Source organism: Nyctereutes procyonoides, unplaced genomic scaffold (genome assembly GCF_905146905.1).
Source record: "Nyctereutes procyonoides isolate TBG_1078 unplaced genomic scaffold, NYPRO_anot_genome, whole genome shotgun sequence".
NCBI lineage: Eukaryota > Metazoa > Chordata > Mammalia > Carnivora > Canidae > Nyctereutes > Nyctereutes procyonoides.
The window spans coordinates 14,639,591-14,659,394 of NW_026575140.1; positions in this window are offsets into that span (position 1 = coordinate 14,639,591).

Below are 19,804 nucleotides of genomic sequence, written 5' to 3' on the forward strand. Positions count from 1 at the left end.
ATTCTGGTAGAGGATAAAACAAATTATTCTTTCCAGTTTGTTAATTTATGCATTTCTCCTTTAAATTATTTCTGGAATAAAGTAAGCTCAACTATTTCGAAAATCTGCCACTTAGGGACCAGAGCTATTTTCCATTGCCTCCACAGTTCAACAAAATGACAATCTGACAGTGGAGTGGAACAGTCCTTCAAATGATCAGAATAGCAGGATGGGCCATGGTCATATATTCGGCCCCCTGGATAATTAAGCCAACCATCCACTGAGAAATTCCTGCAGTGGGCTTTACATGCAGTTAGGTTAAATTAATATGCCATGAGAATTAGAAGCCATGATCTGAATACTATGGGGAAAATCTAGTACAGAATATAGAACATAGGATAACAGAGCAATGTGGCTGAGAAACTCACAGGGAGCCCAGTTTAAAACACTAGATTCTATTTCTGGAATGTACCTTCCTCCTATGTGGATTGCTTATGTCCATAACTAAGACTCAAAAAAGCTGGTATGTGTGACAGTGCACGTCAAGTATGAGGGATGATGAAGACGGTGGATGAAAATGGTCCGAAGACTGGAGGGTATCATTAATTATGGATATTTTAAATATTTTAAAGGTGTGCATGTATTCTCCTGGATTCATAATCAGGATGTGGTGGGTTTTAAGGCTGTGTGTAGGGAAATAAGCATTTCCGTTCTCCAAATTCTGTCTCAGATCATACATAGATAGTCTTCCTTGCCAACCCCAATCTTGGAGAATATTGAAAGATTTTTAGAGCGTTATTGCCTTTGTAACTGAAAGCTAACCTTTAGGTAAAAGAGACAGGAGAGAATATGAGAGTATATGAGAAAAGCACTTTCCCACTCCTTGGTCTAGTTCCTCAGGCAGTAGGATACTGTAATTCTAGAAATCAAGAGGAGAGAAAGATTTGTTATAGAAGCAATTGAAAGGTTGGTACTTTGTCCTACATGGAACAAAATCTGGCAACTATTTTCCCATCCCTAGTCCTGTAGGCTGTAACCTAGAAGTTGCCGGCTCTCTTAGTTGCTCCGTGAATTGTATAATTTTTCATCTTACTTGTGGAACTCTAAATGAGCTGTCTTTTGTGGGAGATTATTCCTAGCCTTTCCCCCATCTTCCAGAAAATAGTCCTTTCCCCCTTACATCACCATAAGCATGGCCTTCCTGGTATTTTTAGGGTAACATTTAGGATTGCTATTTAATGAATCTGGAAATTTAAATTTTCACTCAATAAAAAAGGGCTCTTATCACATCTCCTATAGTTCCACTTTCACTAAAATATTTTTTTCCTTCCATTTCAAAATTAGTGATAATTCATTCAAAGGGAGAACAACCAGGGGGCGGGGCAAGGGGGCGGGGGAGTAGGGTCCCCAAGTTACCTGTCCCCATCAACTCACCTAGATAACTTTCAAATCATCCTGAAAACCTACGAATTCAACCTGAGATTTTGAGAGAGAACAGCTGGAATGCTACAGAGAGAAGGGTTTTCACTTCTAACAAGTTTGGGGGGATGGGGGAATAAAACAGAATCCAGGGGAGGGGCAAGGCAAGGAGCTGGGCTAAGGCCATGGGGAGAGCCTGGGGAATACATGACCACCAAACCAGCTCTGCAAGAAATATTAAGGGGGACTCTGTAAAAAGAAAGAGGAAGCCCAAAGAAATAAGCCATAATAAAAGGGACTGAATAGGTACTATGATGACACTAAATTCATATCTTTCAATAGTAACTCTGAACGTGAATGGGCTTAATGATCCCATCAAAAGACTCAGGGTCTCAGACTGGATAAAAAAGCAAGACCCATCTATTTGCTGTCTACAAGAGACTCATTTTAGACCTAAGGACACCTACAGCCTGAAAACAAAAGGTTGGAGAACCATTTACCATTCAAATGGTCCTCAAAAGAAAGCAGGGGTGGCCATACTCATATCACATAAATTAAAGTTTATCCCAAAGACTGTAGTAAGAGATGAAGAGGGACACTATATCATACTTAAAGGATCTATCAACAAGAGGACCTAACAATCATGAATACTTATGGCCCAAATGTGGGAGCTGCCAAGTATATCAATCAATTAATAACCAAAGTAAAGACATACTTAGATAATAATACACTTATACTGGGAGACTCTAGCACGGTGCTTTCTGCAAATGACAGATCTTCTAAGCACAACGTCTCCAAAGAAACTAGAGCTTTATTATATTTTTTTATTTTTATTTTTGGACTTCAATTTGCCAACATATAGCATAACACCCAGTGCTCATCCGGCCAAGTGCCCCCCTCAGTGCCCATCACCCAGTCACCCCAATCCTCCGCCCACCTCCCCTTCCACTACCCCTTGTTCATTTCCCAGAGTTAGGTGTCTCATGTTTGAAACAAGAGCTTTAAATGATACACTGGACCAGATAGATTTCACAGATATTTACAGAACTTTACAGCCAAATGCAACTGAATACACATTCTTCTCAAGTGCACATGGAACTTTCTCCAGAATAGACCACATACTGGGTCACAAATGAGGTCTCAACCGATACTAAAAGATTGGGATTGTCCCCTGCATATTTTCAGATCATAATGCTTTGAAACTTGAACTCAATCATAAGAAAAAATTTGGAAGAGACTCAAACACATGGAGGTTAAAGAGCATGCTGCTAAAAGATGAAAGGGTCAACCAGGAAATTAGAGAAGAGTTAAAAAGATTCATGGAAACTAATGAAAAAGAAGATCCAACTGATCAGAATCTTTGGGATACAGCAAAAGCAGTCCTAATAGGGAAATACATTACAAGTATACCTCAAAAAATAGGAAAAAACTAAAAAACACAAGCTAATCTTGTACCTAAAGGAACTGGAAAAGAACAGCAAATAAAACCTACACCAAGCAGAAGAGAATTAATAAAGATTCAAGCAGAACTCAATGAAATAGAGACCAGAAGAACTGTAGAACAGATCAACAAAACCAGGAGTTGGTTCTTTGAAAGAATTAATAAGATAGATAAACTATTAGCCAGCCTTATTAAAAACAAAAGAGAAAAGACTCAAAAAATAAAATCACAAATGAAAGATATCACAACCAATACTAAGGGAATACAAACAAGTTTAAGAACATATTATGAGCAGCTATATGCCAATAAATTAGGCAATCTAGAAGAAATAGATGCATTTCTGGAAAACCACAAACTACCAAAACGGGAACAGGAAGAAATAGGTTTTCTAACCTGAACGGGCCAATAAGCAGGGAGGAAATTGAAGCAGTCATCAAAAACCTCCCGAGACACAAAAGTCCAGGGCCAGATGGCTTCCCAGGGGAATTCTATCAAGTGTTTAAACCATACCTATTCTACTAAAGCTGTTCCAAAAGATAGAAAAGGTTGGAATACTTCCAAACTCGTTTTATGAGGCCAGCATCACCTTAATTCCAAAACCAGACAAAGACCTCACCAAAAAGAATTATAGACCAATATCCCTGATGAACACAGATGCAAAAATTCTCACCAAGATACTAGGGTGATACAATAGGATCCTACAATACATTAAGAAGATTATTCACCATGACCAAGTGGGATTTATCCCCAGGATGCAAGGCTGGTTCAACACTCGTAAAGCAATCAACGTGATAGATCATATCAACAAGAGAAAAAACAAGAAGCATATGATCCTCTCAACAGATGCAGAGAAAGCATTTGACAAAATACAGCATCCATTCCTGATCAAAACTCTTCAGAGTGTAGGGATAGAGGGAACAACCCTCAGCATCTTAAAAGCCATCTATGAAAAGCCCACAGCAAATATAATTCTCAATGGGGAAACACTGGGAGCCTTTCCCCTAAGATCAGGAACAAGACAGGGATGTCCACTCTCACCACTGCTATTCAACATAGTGCTAGAAGTCCTGGCCTCAGCAATCAGGCGACAAAAAGAAATAAAAGGCATTCAAATGGGCAAAGAAGAAGTCAAACTCTCCCTCTTTGCAGATGACATGATACTGTACATAGAAAACCCAAAGGACTCCACCCCAAGATTGCTAGAATTCATACAGTAATTCGGCAATGTGGCAGGATACAAAATCAATGCCCAGATATCAGTGGCATTTCTATACACTAACAATGAGACTGAAGAAAGAGAAATTAAGGAGTCAATCCCATTTACAATTGCACCCACAAGCATAAAATACCTAGGAATAAACCTAAGCAAAGAGGTAAAGGATCTATACCCTAAAAACTACAGAACACTTCTGAAAGCAATTGAGGAAGACACAAAGAGATGAAAAAATATTGCATGCTCATGGATTGGAAGAATTAATATTGTGAAAATGTCAATGCTACCCAGGGCAATCTACACATTTAATGCAATCCCTATCAAAATACCATGGACTTTCTTCAGAGAGTTGGAACAAATCATCTTAAGATTTGAATGGAATCAGAAAAGATCCCAAATAGCCAGGGGAATATTAAAAAAGAAAACCAGAGCCCGGGGCATCACAATGCCGGATTTCAGGTTGTACTACAAAGCTGTGACCATCAAGACAGTGTGGTACTGGCACAAAAACAGACACATAGATCAATGGAACAGAAGAGAGAATCCAGAAGTGGACCCTCAACTCTAGGGTCAACTAATATTCGACAAAGCAGAAAAAGACTATGCACTGGAAAAAGGACAGTATCTTCAATAAATGGTGCTGGGAAAATTGGACAGCCACATGCAGAAGAATGAAACTAGACCACTCTCTTACACCAGACACAAAGAGAAACTCAAAATGGATGAAAGATCTAAATGTGAGACAAGAATCCATCAAAATCCTAGAGGAGAACACAGGCAACACCCTTTTTGAACTTGGCCACAGCAACTTCTTGCAAGATACATCCATGAAGGCAAGGGAAACAAAAGCAAAAATGAACTATTGGGACTTCATCAAGATAAATAGCTTCTGCACAGCAAAAAAAAACAGTCAACAAAACTAAAAGACAACCTACAGAATGAGAGAAGAGATTTGCAAATGACATATCAGATAAAGGGCTAGTTTCCAAGATCTATAAAGAACGTATTAAACTCAACAGCAAAGAAACAAACAATCAAATCATGAAATGGGCAAAAGACATGAACAGGAATTTCACCAAAGAAGACATAGACATGGCCAACACGCACATGAGAAAATGCTCCGCATCACTTGCCATCAGGGAAGTACAAATCAAAACCACAATGAGATACCACCTCACACCAGTGAGAATGGGGAAAACTAACAAGGCAGGAAACCACAAATGTTGGAGGATGTGGAGAAAGGGGAACCCTCTTGCACTGTTGGTGGGAATGTGAACTGGTGCAGCCACTCTGGAAAACTGTGTGGAGGGTCCTCAAAGAGTTAAAAATAGACCTGCCCTATGACCCAGCAATTGCACTGCTGGGGATTTACCCCAAAGATACAGATGCAGTGAAACGCCAGGACACCTGTACCCCAATGTTTCTAGCAGCCATGTCCACAATAGCCAAACTGTGGAAGGAGCCTCGGTGTCCATCGAAAGATGAATGGATAAAGAAGATGTGATTGATGTATACAATGGAATATTCCTCAGCCATTAGAAATGACAGATACCCACCATTTGCTCCAACGTGGATGGAACTGGAGGGTATTATGCTGAGTGAAGTAAGTCAATCTTAGAAGAACAGTGTATGTTCTCATTCATTTGGGGAATATAAAAAATAGTGGAAGGGATTATAGGGGAAAGGAGAAAAAATGAGTGGGAAATATCAGAGAGGGTGACAGAGTATGAGAGAGTCCTAACTCTGGAAATGAATGAACAAGGGGTAGTGGAAGGGGAGGTGGGTAGGGGGATGGGGTGACTGGGTGACGGGCACCAAGGGGGGCACTTGACAGGATAAGCACTGGGTGTTATGTTGTATGTTGGCAAATTGAACTCAAAACAAAAAAAAAAAAAAGAAAAAGAAAAATAGGGGGAACAAATTAAGGATACAGGATGGCATTCTCTATCTTTTATAACATATTATCCCCACCCCAAGTCAAGCCTTTATTTTTTATGTTAATTTTCTTGCACAGAGGACTTTAAAAATACTTTTCTCATATTTAGAGATAATGTTGAATCATGAATAAATTCTGAATGGGTCCCTTCTTGAAACTGTTTCTATAGCTTGAGGCTCCTTCCTTATATCAGTATTTGACTATCTTCCTTTCCATATCTAGAACATTCTTTTACTGAGCTCAAATGGCTCTCTGATCAGAAACAGTGGTTCCACTAAATAACTCTTTCAGTTCTCAGGTCTAGGTATCTTTGTGTGTACATATGTGTATTTCTTTTTCAATTTTATTGTAGCAAAATACACATAAGATTTACCATTTTTAAAAAAACATTTATTTATTCATGAGAGACACACACACACACACACAGAGAGAGAGAGAGAGAGAGAGAGAGGCAGAGACACAGGCAGAGGGAGAAGCAGGCTCCTTGCAGGGAGCCTGACATGGGACTCGATCCCGGGTCTCCAGGATCATGCCCTGGGCTGAAGGCGGCGCTAAACCACTGAGCCACCGGGGCTGCCCCAGATTTACCATTTTTAAGTGTAAAGTTCAGTGGTATTAAATACATTTCTTGTATGATGCAAACCATCATGATATCCATCTCCACAAATTTTGTCATTTTGTAAAACTGAAACTGTATATTCAAAATGACATACTTTTGCTAGCATATTGATCTATTTAGTTTTACTCTTTGATTTGCCTTTAATATAATTTTCTTTCTGTGTGAGAACACATGTCAGTATGACTTTGAATGAAAGACTGTGGTGACAGATGCTCTCACATTTTGTTTGTCGAAAAATGTTTTGCTTCCGTTTTCCAAAGGATGCTTTTATTGGGCATGGAGCGCCACATTGACTGTTACTTTCTTTCAGCACTTTTTAGAAATAATGAAAAATAATTGTATCTTAGCTTCCACTGTTTCTTGTTGAGAAATCAACTGTCATTCTTATTTTCCTGCTAGGAAGGAAAATATAAACTTTTTCTTCTGGCTGATTTTTGAGATTTTTCCATTTGTCTTTGGCTTTCAGCAGTTTTTTTGGTGTGGCTTTTTTTTTAATTTTTAGATTTTATTTATTTATTCATGAGAGAGGCAGAGAGTGAGGCAGAGACATAGACAGAGGGAGAGGCAGATTCCCCACAGGAAACCCAATGCAGGACTTGATCCCAGGACTCTGGGATCACAACCTGAGCCGAAGGCAGATGCTCAACCAATGAGCCACCCAGGTGCCCCTTGGGTGGCTTTCTAAAGGCACCCTGCTTGAAATTTGTAACACTTCTTGTTTATGGCTTAACGTCTTCCATGAATTTTGGAAAATCGTCTGCCATTGTATTTTCAAATATTGCTTCTGCCCCATTATCTTTCCTCTTTCCCGCAACTACATGTAGTATTACACCTAATGTCTAAGTTTTATCCATGTCATGTATCTCTTTTTCATTCTTCTTAGTACTTGTCCTACTTTTTTCCACTCTCCGCTTCATCCTTGAAATTTTCTTGTCATCTACTAGCCAAACCATCTCACAAACTATGTCTAACATATATTCATCTACTTGGCAACTCTTTCTGTTTTGGATGGCTTTGTTGCTAGAACTTTTCTTTGCCCTTCATTAGACATTCTAGTTCTCTGCCAATTCTAACCTGTCTTTTAAACTTGGAAATGTTTAATTACCATGATCTCAAGGAACATATCTGATATTTTCATTGTTTTTCTTTTGCATCTATTTTTATTGTACGACTTTTTTCTTTTATGTCAAATCATATTTTATTGACTCTTGTACATTTATATAAAGATATGGAATAAGGATTTGCTTTTGCTACAGACATATGGCTGGATTGGAGAGTATCACCTAAATCTAACTGGGAACTGAGTAGGTTTTAAGGTAGACGTTTCAGTATTAGTGACTGCTGGCTTCTGGTTCTCCTATCACGTTTTGTGTGGAGATTTTGGGGAGCCAAAAGAAGTCCCTGTTAATTTAAAAGGGTCCCTCTCCTTGTGGGGTGAACATAAACTCCATTTTTTTTCCTTCTCCCAATCTAATGGGACTATTGGAATGTTTACTCTCCAGAGTCCCTTAGCAACTGCTTTTAGCTTTCTCAGTGCCTTGAGTGGAGAATGATGCCAACTGCCAGACTTCTATTTCTTTGGCTTTTTTCTTTTCCTAGATCTTAGCTCCCTAAATACTTACTGCCTTAAAAGTAGCTCTCTGATTTCTTCTAACAATTTTGTTTGGTTTTGTCCAGTTTATTCCAGTGGTTCTCAGGGCAGAAGTTGGTCTATCACAAACTATGTTGCTATTAACATAAGCTGAGATGACAAAGGCTAGGAAAGATTTGATGGAGCATTTACACACCCACTACTATATTAAGAGCAAATCTCACTGGCTGGTCTTGCCAGTTTCCCTAAAGCTCACTCTCTTTCCCCAGGTAGAACTCTGGCCGACAGAGTTAATCTCATCTGAGTGTTCAGGCTAAAATGCCTCTTGGATATCGATTCACAGATCAACAAGGTGATAATAGCTTCCATTTTCACAAGTATTGTTTGCTGACAATTAAGGCACTATCTTTTTTTTTTAGGATAAAATAATTTTTCTTCCAAATGGCAGAGAAAATGTGGATAGTGCAGACAGTAAAAATTTACAATAAGAATCAATAAAGCTGCAAAGCAAGAGAATAGACAAATTATGAGATTGCTGAAAGACACTAAAAATGGATAAATATAGTAACAGTAATATTTTCATAAAGCATATTAACTTCCCTTTGGGTAGAAATAGTGTTGTTTCATAGAACCAAGAACATGCTAACCCTAGTAGGTATATATAAAAGCAAAGCAAAAGCAAAACCATGCTGGTATAATAAATGTTAAATTCTGGTTTAAGTTCACTTTGCCAATAAATGGTGGTGAAAATGAACATGTTAATGTTAATATATTGTTAAAATTGTGCTAGTGGGGAGGATATGGTATCCCTGCACTCACACACTCCTCCATCTGGACATCTCTTATAGACTTTCGCAAGCAGATGCATAAGGAAAGGCAGGGAAAGCATGAGAGTAGAATGCATAATTCAAGCATTATGAATCTATCAATCTGGAAGAACTAATGGCAGAGGCAATCTCATATTGCATCTAGAAGCCCAAGTATGTGCCAATTATTTTATATAATAATAACAATAATAACTGTTCTAATATATGAGAAATAGCAATGTCCAATGTGCTCTGTTCAAAAAGTTAAGATTATAAGCAGTCTTCACTTTGGAGAAACTGAAAAAGTAATAAATCCTGGATAAAGAGATAGGATAAATAGCAAATGTTATTTATATACAAAAACAATCTCCACAAGCTTGTACTTTGGTTTGATTGATAATAATAACTTTATTAAGCAAAGTTTGAGGGATTCTCAGGTATTGACTTCACTTTGTTAGTTATTTAAGAAACAGAACATTAGCAGGACTGCAGGAACTCCTGTGCTGCTACATCTGGTTATAACCTCCAGCCAAAAATAACCATTACCTAGATTTCCAATCCAATTGATTAGTTTTGGCTGTTTGTGAAATCTATCTAAATAGCACATTTATATTTGTGTCTTAACTTCTGTTGCTCAACATACTTGTAGAATTTATCCATGGTTGTTCCTTGTAGCATAAGCTAAATAATTTTTTATACATTATTCCATTATATGGATATACTATAAATTATTTATCCACTCTACAGTTGCTGAGTATTTGGGTGTGTGTTTTGCAAACAACGTTGCCATGGATATGATCATGCATATTTAACGTACATATCCTATGCATTTCTGTTGACCCATTCCAGTAGTTGAATTGCCGAGTCATATTTAGTCACATTCATATTTAGTATCGGACCAAAGACCGATCCCAAGTGCTAGTAACCATTCTACCTTCTACCAGCAGAAGAGGAGTTATTTTCTTTCACACCCTCTCCATCACCAGCCTTTCAACTTTAACAGTCTGGCAGTCATATAATTTGCATTTTTGAATGATGATATAGAGTATCTTATATACTAATGCCTTATTGGTTGTTTTCTTTTGTGAAGCATAATTGGTTAAAGTTGTTGATCTATTCTGTATATGAGTTCCTTATTTTATATTGCAAATAACTTCCTCCACTCCCTGGTTTGCCTTTCTAATCTTTTCTCTGTGTCTTTTAATGACCCAAAGTTCGTAATGCTTAAGAAAATCTATTCGTCAAGCTTTTCTTATATGGCTTCTGTTTTTTAACTATAAATATTTAAGTTATATAACATTATGCTGTGACATACACATACATTATGAAATGAGTACTACATCCAAGCTAATTAACATATCATCTCACACAGTGACTATATTTTTGTGTGATGGGAGCACCTGAAATCTATTCTTTTGGAAAATTTCCAGTTTTCAGTATGCTTACTATGGTCATCACACTGTACATTATATCTCTATACTTGCTCATCCCATATAACTGCAGGTTTGTACCCTTTGACCAACATCTAAGTCTCTATTTTCTCTTTCTCTCCATCCCTGGTAATAACCATTCCACTCTCTGCTTCTATGTTTTTGGTATTTACAATAGCCAGGATTCGGAAACAATCAGTCTTTTAGCAAATGGATGGAAAAAGAAATCATGATATACACACATACAGAGGAATATTATTGAGCCTTAATAAAAGCAGATCCTGCTATTTGCAATAACATGGATGAACCTAGAAGACATTACGATTACTGCTTTTGGCATCCAGTTTAAGAGCTGAAATTATGCAGGGATTTTATATAGACTCCAGTTCTCTGTGGTGGACCCTCTAATTTACCATCTTTCCTCTTGGTCAAAATCAGTTTAAAACTTCTTTTCTAGGTACTTCAAAATATGGATGCTCATTGGCCCTGTTTCTAATGTTATTTTCTTGGACCTACTGTTCACCTCATTTTTAAAAAAATTAAATGTCACCCATTTTCAATGAAAAATGTACAGGCTCTAGCTGATATTCTATTCCTCTAAGAAACTAGGTTTTAAATTCTCGCATGTACTAATTTAGGCATCCCCTTACACAAGCAGGATTTGTACAGGTTCAAGGGTGGGTTTGGGTTTTTGTAAGTCCTGGTCCATTTCCCGGATACCTTTTTAAGATTTTATTCACTTACTTATGAAAGATGAGAGAGAGAAGCAGAGGCATAGTCAGAGAGAGAAGCAGGCTCCCCACAGGGAGCCCAATATGATACGGGACTCAATCCCAGGACCCTGGGATCACAACTTGAGCCAAGGGCAGACGCTCAACCACTGAGCCACCCAGGTGTCCCTTCTGGCTACTTTTCTCACAGGTTATCAGGATCCCTTCCTTCTTAGGGGACCTAAATTCTAGGTTTTCAATTTATTGTGCTGTGAATCTGCCAAAATTTCTGAGAATCTTCAGACATTTAGGAACTAATCTCTGCTTTGCCTTTTGCTCTATGATCCCATTTTCACTGACAACTTTGAGATGAAAATGGAAGCAGTGTGAGATTTCCTTTGCTTCTCTTCCCTTCACTATAGGAGTTGGCCTTTCCAGTCCTGGCTGCTGTAAAAGATCTGATCCCCAGTCTTTGGCTCTCACACCTGTAAGACTGTCACTAACACTGCTTAGCTGCTACTTTCTGCTCTGCTCTTCTACATCCTGCCCCATGCTGCTGAACAATCTGCAAATGCCCTAACTTAAAAAAAAATGCCACAGAGAATGTTGGGCTTACCTCCAATGCGTTTTCCTTCTCTCCAGGCTCTTGGCTCCACAAATTCTAACTGCCTTGATAACTCCCCGGTACCTTAAGAAATGTGTTCTCATTGCATTTACCTTTTCTTGTCTTCTTGGTTTTCAGTTTGGTCAGCTGCAAACGAATGCATCACAGCCAGAAGCAGAAATCTTCGATTACCACACTCCTGAGTCCAAAACTAAAGCCCTGAAAGTAAAAGAAAATGATTGATAGGTCAAAATGACTGGTAACTGAATATATTTAAGTACATGCATGACCATATTTCAAATGAGATTATCTGGTGAGTTGATCATTCAAAGGACCCAAAGAGTTACATAAATGATGCCAACATGTAAGATATAATTTGGAAAATAGTATGTATTTAATCCAATTGAAAAATATAAGAAGTTTACTTCACTTAAAATAAAACCTACGAAATATTCTTGCCACAGAAAGCCATTGCATGATGAACTCTACCAGTAGCTGGTATTTCACTGTACACAGCACTTTAATCCACATTTGCATTAAATACACAAAAGGATTACTGATATTTCTATTTTGGAAATGAGGAAACAGGCAGAAGAAGAGAAACTTGTTCAATGCTATAGTCTATAGGCACCAGAGAAGTCAATATTCCAACTCAAGTGTATTTGATTCCAAGGCCCAGAAGTATATCGGTTGTATATGCTGTTCAATAAACCTACCCAGAGTTTTATTTGGAGGGCAAAATATTGAGTATGAATACAAATATAAATATGGGACACTCATATAAAGCTAGCCACTGAAGGAAATTCCAGCATTCCTAATGTGGTGTGTACCCACAAAAAGGACAAATGAAACAATGGCTTTCACCTCTACTCATCAGATTCACCTAATCTGTTACGATCCTTTAATAGTTTGAGGTTCCCGCTGGGAGAGACATTTCTGATTACATAAGCTTCACCAGGAGCTGCAGCTGTTCCTGGACCCATGCTCGTTAGCTCAATAACGTGGAAGTGAGTATGAAGGCTGTGGGGGCCTCCGTGATGATGATATTGTTAGGTTTTAGGATGTTATTTACAATTTGCAATACAAATGAGTTGTCTGCAGGAGGGGGAGTCACACTGTGATCATACCTAATCAATGTAAGAATTAAAAACAAGCTAACATGTGGGGAGGCACAGATGTGGATATTAGGACCTAAGCTTTAGCCTGCCATTAGCGTGCCAATCATCGGACTCAAGGTCAGGACGGATGTGCTCAGGTTTATTTTATGATTCTTGTCTGTCATTTTCACTGAACAGAGACAAAGCTAGCAAATCTTACAGGAATGTGGATAGAGTTCTCTTTTATTCCCAAGTTAAACAGAGACTCATGGGACCACTCCTTGGAAATCACACAGACTGAGAGGAGAATGAATGAAATCAGCATTCACATACTGCATTCATGACCAGAAAACATTTTGGGGGGAATCTTCATAAGGTTGTAATCTCTTTCATTTCTTCTCTTCAGCAATTCCACTGCGTTAACTCAAGCATCCCATGCACCCCGCATCCCAAGATCTAGGAGCCAGTAGAGATTCTGTATGAAGCAGGAGTTAAGCACTTTTGAACAGATAGGAAGCCTGGGAGTGTAAAAGGACTTCACAACATGTAACACTTCATCTCCAGGAAGTACAGTCTCTGGTGTAAAAAATATGCATTTCCTTGAATTTGTCTTTTTGCCTCCAAGTGATGGTTTCTTGTTTCATTGTTCCAGTGAAACATTTCTAATGAGTCTTAAAATTATATTTTCACTTCATACATATACTAAGATTTTATCTTCTTTATTCTGACAACAAGTTGAGGTGATTGAGAAAGGATTCACTGAAAGCAATTGCAAATAATCTAAAGAATAACCAACAGGCCCACAGGCAGTTTGTGCTGCTGTCCAGCCTTCAGAATCTAATTACCTCTTTCTTCATGTTTCCATTTAAATGTTTTTTGGTTGTCTTTTTTTTTTTATATAGCAGAATCCACTTCAGCAATATTTTGTCCTCCTTTTTGTGCATCGTATCAAGAGGCACCTGCTGTCATTTTATGCTATTAACAGTGATATTAATTTTGATCACTTGATTAAGGCAGTATCCATCAGGTATCTCCACTGCAAAGGCATTTTGCTCTTTTTGTTATGAATATCTGTGGTGAGGAAGTTTTAAAACTTAAGTGTCCTGTTGACACTTATACCTAATGATTTTAAGGACCAGTGTTGCATCAGTTAGTTCCAAACTAGTTTCAAAATTAAGGTTTCTCTATAGTCCGGTTTATAGAAATGTCTTTCTACTCAGAGAAACCTTTCTCTCTCCTTATGTTTGTCTGTTTGTGGATATTGTTTCATATGTGAAAGAACCATTTTGTAGAAAGGGACTAATTATTTTGACAAATTTCAAAAATATGAGCCACAAACACGCACTAGATTTGATGCCAGTTTCTTGGGAAATTTGGTTCAAGAATCTGTGCTGAGCACAGTGTACTTGAATATTATTGGCACAAAATCCTTCCCGTTTCTTGGTATGTGTCTGGTTGGGACGTGGAAAGAGTTTTTAGTGAAATATTTGCATGGCCTGGAGAGAACGTGCCAGAAACAAGGAGAGACAGAGGATTCCTAGTCTGAAACCCCATGCTCAGGATCATGTCTGAGTCTGTGGCTAGCTACTGTTAGGAAAAGATGACGCCTTGCTTTTCCCACAGCCAACAAACCAACATGTCTCTCCAGTTTTGATGAGTTACTTCCAGATGTTAAGTAGGCACATGCAAATATAAATATATATATTAATTAAATATATTCAAAAGTTCCTTATATATTTTTAGATAATTTGACTTAAAGTGCTTTGTAAAACTTTCTAGCTTTTTAAAACTCTTTTGATTGTGACACCTTATTACATAAGATGTAATAGGTTACCACTGTATCTTTTACATGCATTTATTTGCTCTCAAACTCTAAATGTATCTAGAGTTTCTGGCCTCAAATCTTAACTTTTTGAATGATGTCGGTCTTCAATTTTGCTTATAAAAATATTTTCATAGATCATGAAAGTACTGGGAATGGTACATCTAGCTAAAAAGATTATATATAAGATTATATTAATTTTTTTAACACAACCCGATTGTATTGTTTGGTTTTATCAACAATGATAGATGAGACATTTTCTAAAATCATCAGGGAAGGTTTTTAGATGATTATTTGTTTGGTTTGTCTTTGGGCTCTCTTGGAATTTTTTTCCCCTAAAGATGATAGCTCTGTGGTCTAGAAATACGCTACATAAGACTCATCTTTATTTAGCCTTGAAAACTTCAATAGTGAAATATTAAATGCATGTAGTTAAAACACAGCGATTCAGCCTGGGAGCAAACTGAATGGAAGAGCAAGAAATGAACCAAATCCAGTTTAGAAAGAGCTATGGGGATGTTGATGGCTTGTGTTATGAGCACAGACCTCCTGCCAGGTCTTCACTGGCCACTCTGTGGATGAAATGTTTGAAGTGAATCATTACCCAAGTCAAAGATGGCCATGAGAAAATTCAAAGAACAAGACTACGTTGCAACTTGTTTCAACAATATTTTTCTTTTCAAGATACTCACATATATTAAATTCCTTACAGAAAAATGGAAAGGAAAGGAAAAGGTCAAATTTTGGAGGTGGGCAATCAGTGTGTTGTGTCTATTATGAGAATGGAATGAAACATAGGATGATTATCTGACATGGTTAGATTTCTTAAGTGATACGAACTACTACTTCATCAAGCAAGCCAAGTTTAATATAGCAATGACTGAAAAAGTGGACTATTTGCCAGACCACATTACTCAGTCTGCAGAAACTCAGACATCTATTTTATTGTGTGTAAATGCAGTCCTGAGAGAGATGCGTGTGTTCCTCATCCACTGGCCGTGACATCCTCTTTGAAATCTCAAGATACAGAAGTTCATAATTTAAAACTGCTCATTGCCAAATAAAAACAAAGCAAATTAGTTTTGTGAGTTTCCAAATAGTCCTCCAAAATACTGATTGCTAGAGAGGATTTGATTCCATGGTAACTTCCTGATGCCACAGAATTACAGTAAAAAACTAACATACCAGACTGCTAAGCTTTCTGAAGACAGAAATCAAGGAATTTCTCCTACTAACTCTTTGAATTAGTATCTGTTTCGCAGGCAAAGAATTGGAGATAAAAGAAGGCTAGTTAATGGTCATGGTCATTCAGGAAAACTAAGTTTTCATAAGTGAAATGTCTGAGGTAACTAATAAAATATGTTAAATTAATAAACATTTGATCCTTTATTTTTCTTAAAATTAACCTATGTAGTTAAAATGTCAGCATCTAGTAACTTTTTAGTGGCATACAGTCTGGGAAACTGAAACAAACATTTGTTTACAACTTCAGAGTTCAGTAATATATGCCAGTGGGTGAAAATATCACTTCCATCGCCAAAGAACCATCCCAGTGTTTGCATAAAGATCCACCAAACTGTAGAAGTATCTGTGGCTCTCTCACATTTAGCCTTAATCGTTTTTGAACAAATCCTGCTCCAGACTATACTGTGGTGTTCATTTCAAGAGTTTTATTGTCTTTATAAATTTTTTAGTACATTATTCTTTAAAGTTAATTTATGTTAAGAACTACGCAGTACACATTATTTTAGTAGCTTTCATTTCATTTTTAAAAAGTGTCCCTGGTGATTTTGCTAAGGTGTATACAGGAGTCAATAGATGCAAAGAGAGAGAGAGAGAGAGAGAGAGAGAGAGAGAGAGAGAAATAAAAAGATGTATAGCAAAGCATACAAATGGAACTGGAATGTAGAAGGATGCCTGCCTGGGTGGCTCAGTAGTTTGGCACCTGCCTTTGGCTCAGGGTGTGATCCTGGAGACCTGGGATGGAGTCCCACATCGGGCTCCCTGCATGGAGCCTGCTTCTCTCTCTCTGCCTGTGTCTTTGCCTCTCTCTCTGTGTGTCTCTCATGAATAAATAAAATCTTAAAAAAAGGAAATGGAATGTAGATAGATATTTCTCAAGCACAGGCACAAAATATTTTTTCTCCTCTGTTGCATAAATAAAATGAAGTTTTAAAGATAGTATGGTTTATTTTCTTCACAAGAGAATAATATTTAGGGTGTGAATATATTTGAGAGTTTACCTATATATAATGTGTTTGTACGTGTAATTAATTGTTGTTCACAAGTTGTTTCATTTGTATGAAGCTGCCACACTTGTCTTTTCTTAATCAAGAACTTCCTCCAGGGTATTTTGCTTCTGTCCCTAAGATTTTTCACCTGTTAAGAAATTAGGACTCTTTCATTTACACTATGGAGGGGAAAAAAACATGGACAAATAGAACAGTGTCTTTCAAAGACAGAAACAGAGGGAGAATGGAAGGAGAGATTACTGGTGAAATTTTATTTCAAGAATAACACTATATTTTTAATTTTAGAATTCATTTTATTTCATGAATAAGGAAGCTGAGATCCTAGGATATCTAGGTGAAGTTCATAAGATACCAAAGCACAGTAGTGTGATACCATTAGTGACAATCAAAAGTTCTCTGGATTTGAATTTCCTCTTCTTTAAAATGAGGAAAGGAAAATGTAAGTCATCTACTGAGGTCTATTCCAAATCCATCACACAGCTGAGAATCAGACTTATATTTATATTCCAATAATGACTTTAAAAAATGATAAAACACTTTTGGATACTTCCATTGTCAGACCTGCCCTTAGTCCTTTGTGAGTTTCCAAATAGTAGAGAAAATCCTTTGTAGAGATTATCATTTTCCCATAGTCCTTAGAAAAGGTATTCCTGTTTTTCCTCTGATTCCACCTTCTTCTCCCCCATCCTGGTCATATATATGATCAAGCAGGGATAGACACCTGATCAAAGATAGCCAACCCTGTTCCCTTTCTTTGTTCTATGAACTTGCTTGGGGGTAACCACAGCAGTCTTATGTACAGAGAAACAGAGAGTGGAGCACATTCAGAGAAAATGGAAGAGGCCACAAGGCTCTGGACAGACTGAGCAGGAGGCAGAGCTGTGCATTAGCTGGACAGAGTCCCTGTTTCCAGAAACAGACCACTCAAGGTCAGGAAATACTTTACTCTGTCCTTAGATTCTACATGGTGCTCCTTACCATAAAGATTTAATTCATTGTATAGAATTTGGGCAGAATTGATGTCCTTACTAGAACAAAAATGAAACCCTCAAAATATTTCTTTGGTGAATTCTGTAATTCAGTGAACAAAAATCAATGTTTTTGTGTGCGTGTGTGGGTGTGTGTTTGTAAAATAAATGAAATCCCAGAATCACTTACTTATCCATTTAACATATTTTGATAAAAATAGGAGCACCTCATATATTCTAGGCATTTTCCAAAGGTCTGTGGATCAATAAAATGGACAAATATCTTTGTCCTCATGAAGCCTGTACTTCAGTGGGGAACACAGATAATAAAAAAGAGGAGTATGAAAGAAGCAGTAGATATTAATGACACATTCTAGAGAGGAGAATGTAAAAGAGAAGACAGGAAAATGGGGGGGGGGTGATTAGGATATTCTATGAAGTGTCTCCAGAGAAGCCTTTATGTGACAAAATGACACCTGAAGAAGATGAGGGGGTGAGCACAGACGACAGCTGAGAGCAGAAAATTCTAAGGAGAGGAAATAAGGAAAAAGGATTTCAGGTAGGTGCAGGACTGCCAAACAGTGAGAAGAGTGTTCCCAGTTCTCGCAGGTAAGGACCTTGAAAGCCACCACTCCATCCCAATAAGTAAAAGCTGAACCGACTGAAAAATCAGCAACTGTTGATCCCTTGGATCCATAAAAGAGGTGAGGACACAAGGTAACCCACTGCCTCTAAGACCAGAGAAACACAAATAAACAGGGAGTCACAGCTGCCCTCTGGAGCAGAGACTAGTAAACCACCATGGGGACTGGTGATAGGGCTGGGAAGCTGCTCTGTGATTGTTCAAGTGCTGGAGGCTCAGTGGACACCAGTCAGTTAAAAACTCCAGCGTGGGGCAGCCCGGGTGGCTCAGTGGTTTAGCTTCGCCTTCAGCCCAGGGCCTGATCCTGGAGACCTGGGATCGAGTCCCCTGTCGGGCTCCCTGCATGGAGCCCTGCTTCTCCCTCTGCTTGTGTCTCTGCCTGCCCTCCGCTCTCTCTGTGTGTCTCTCATTAATAAATAAAATCTTAAAAAAAAAAAAAACCAAAACTCCAGGGTGGGTCTAGTCATAAAAGCACCTGCATAATATCGTGAGATTTACCTCCAGAAGCTCAACCGGGTGCCCACAGTAAATATCAGGAAAAAATCCCTTCCTGTTCCTGGCCAGGGGAGGGGAAAGGAACCACTTAAAATACATCAGAGAACTCTGTCCTTAACAAGGCCTGTCTTTAAGAGAAACTACTTACTCAGAGCCTAACCTGCTGAGGTTTATTATCAGAGCCTCACTGACCAATGAAAGGGAAATATCCAACTGCAGCTCACTCTAGCCATCCTGCCGCACCTGAGAGGGAAGAAATAACAGAGGAACACTGGTGGAGTTCATGGGCCAGATGCACAGGCACACTCAGAGACTGAGACCCATCATAGGATACAGAATACTTCTCCTTTCTCCATACCTTTTGGCTACATTACTAAAGGCCTATTTCCTTTTTACTCTGTACATCATGTCAAGTTATCAAGAAAAAATTATAAGACACACTAGGAGGCAAAGAAACATAAACAAAAAAACCAAACTACACACACACACACACACACACACACACCCTCCTCACAATTTGAAGAGACATAACAAGCATCAGGACCACATGTGGTAAGGATGTCAGAATGAACAGACAGGGAACTTAAAACAACTACGGGGTGTATGATAAGGGCTCTCACAGATAAAGTTGACGATGTGTAAGAACAGATGGGCAATATAAGCAGAGAGATGGAAATTCTAAGAAACCATAAAAAAACACTAGATATAAAAAATACTATAACAGAGATGAAGAATGCCTTTGATTTGTGCTTCAGAGCAGACTGGATACAGCTGAGGAA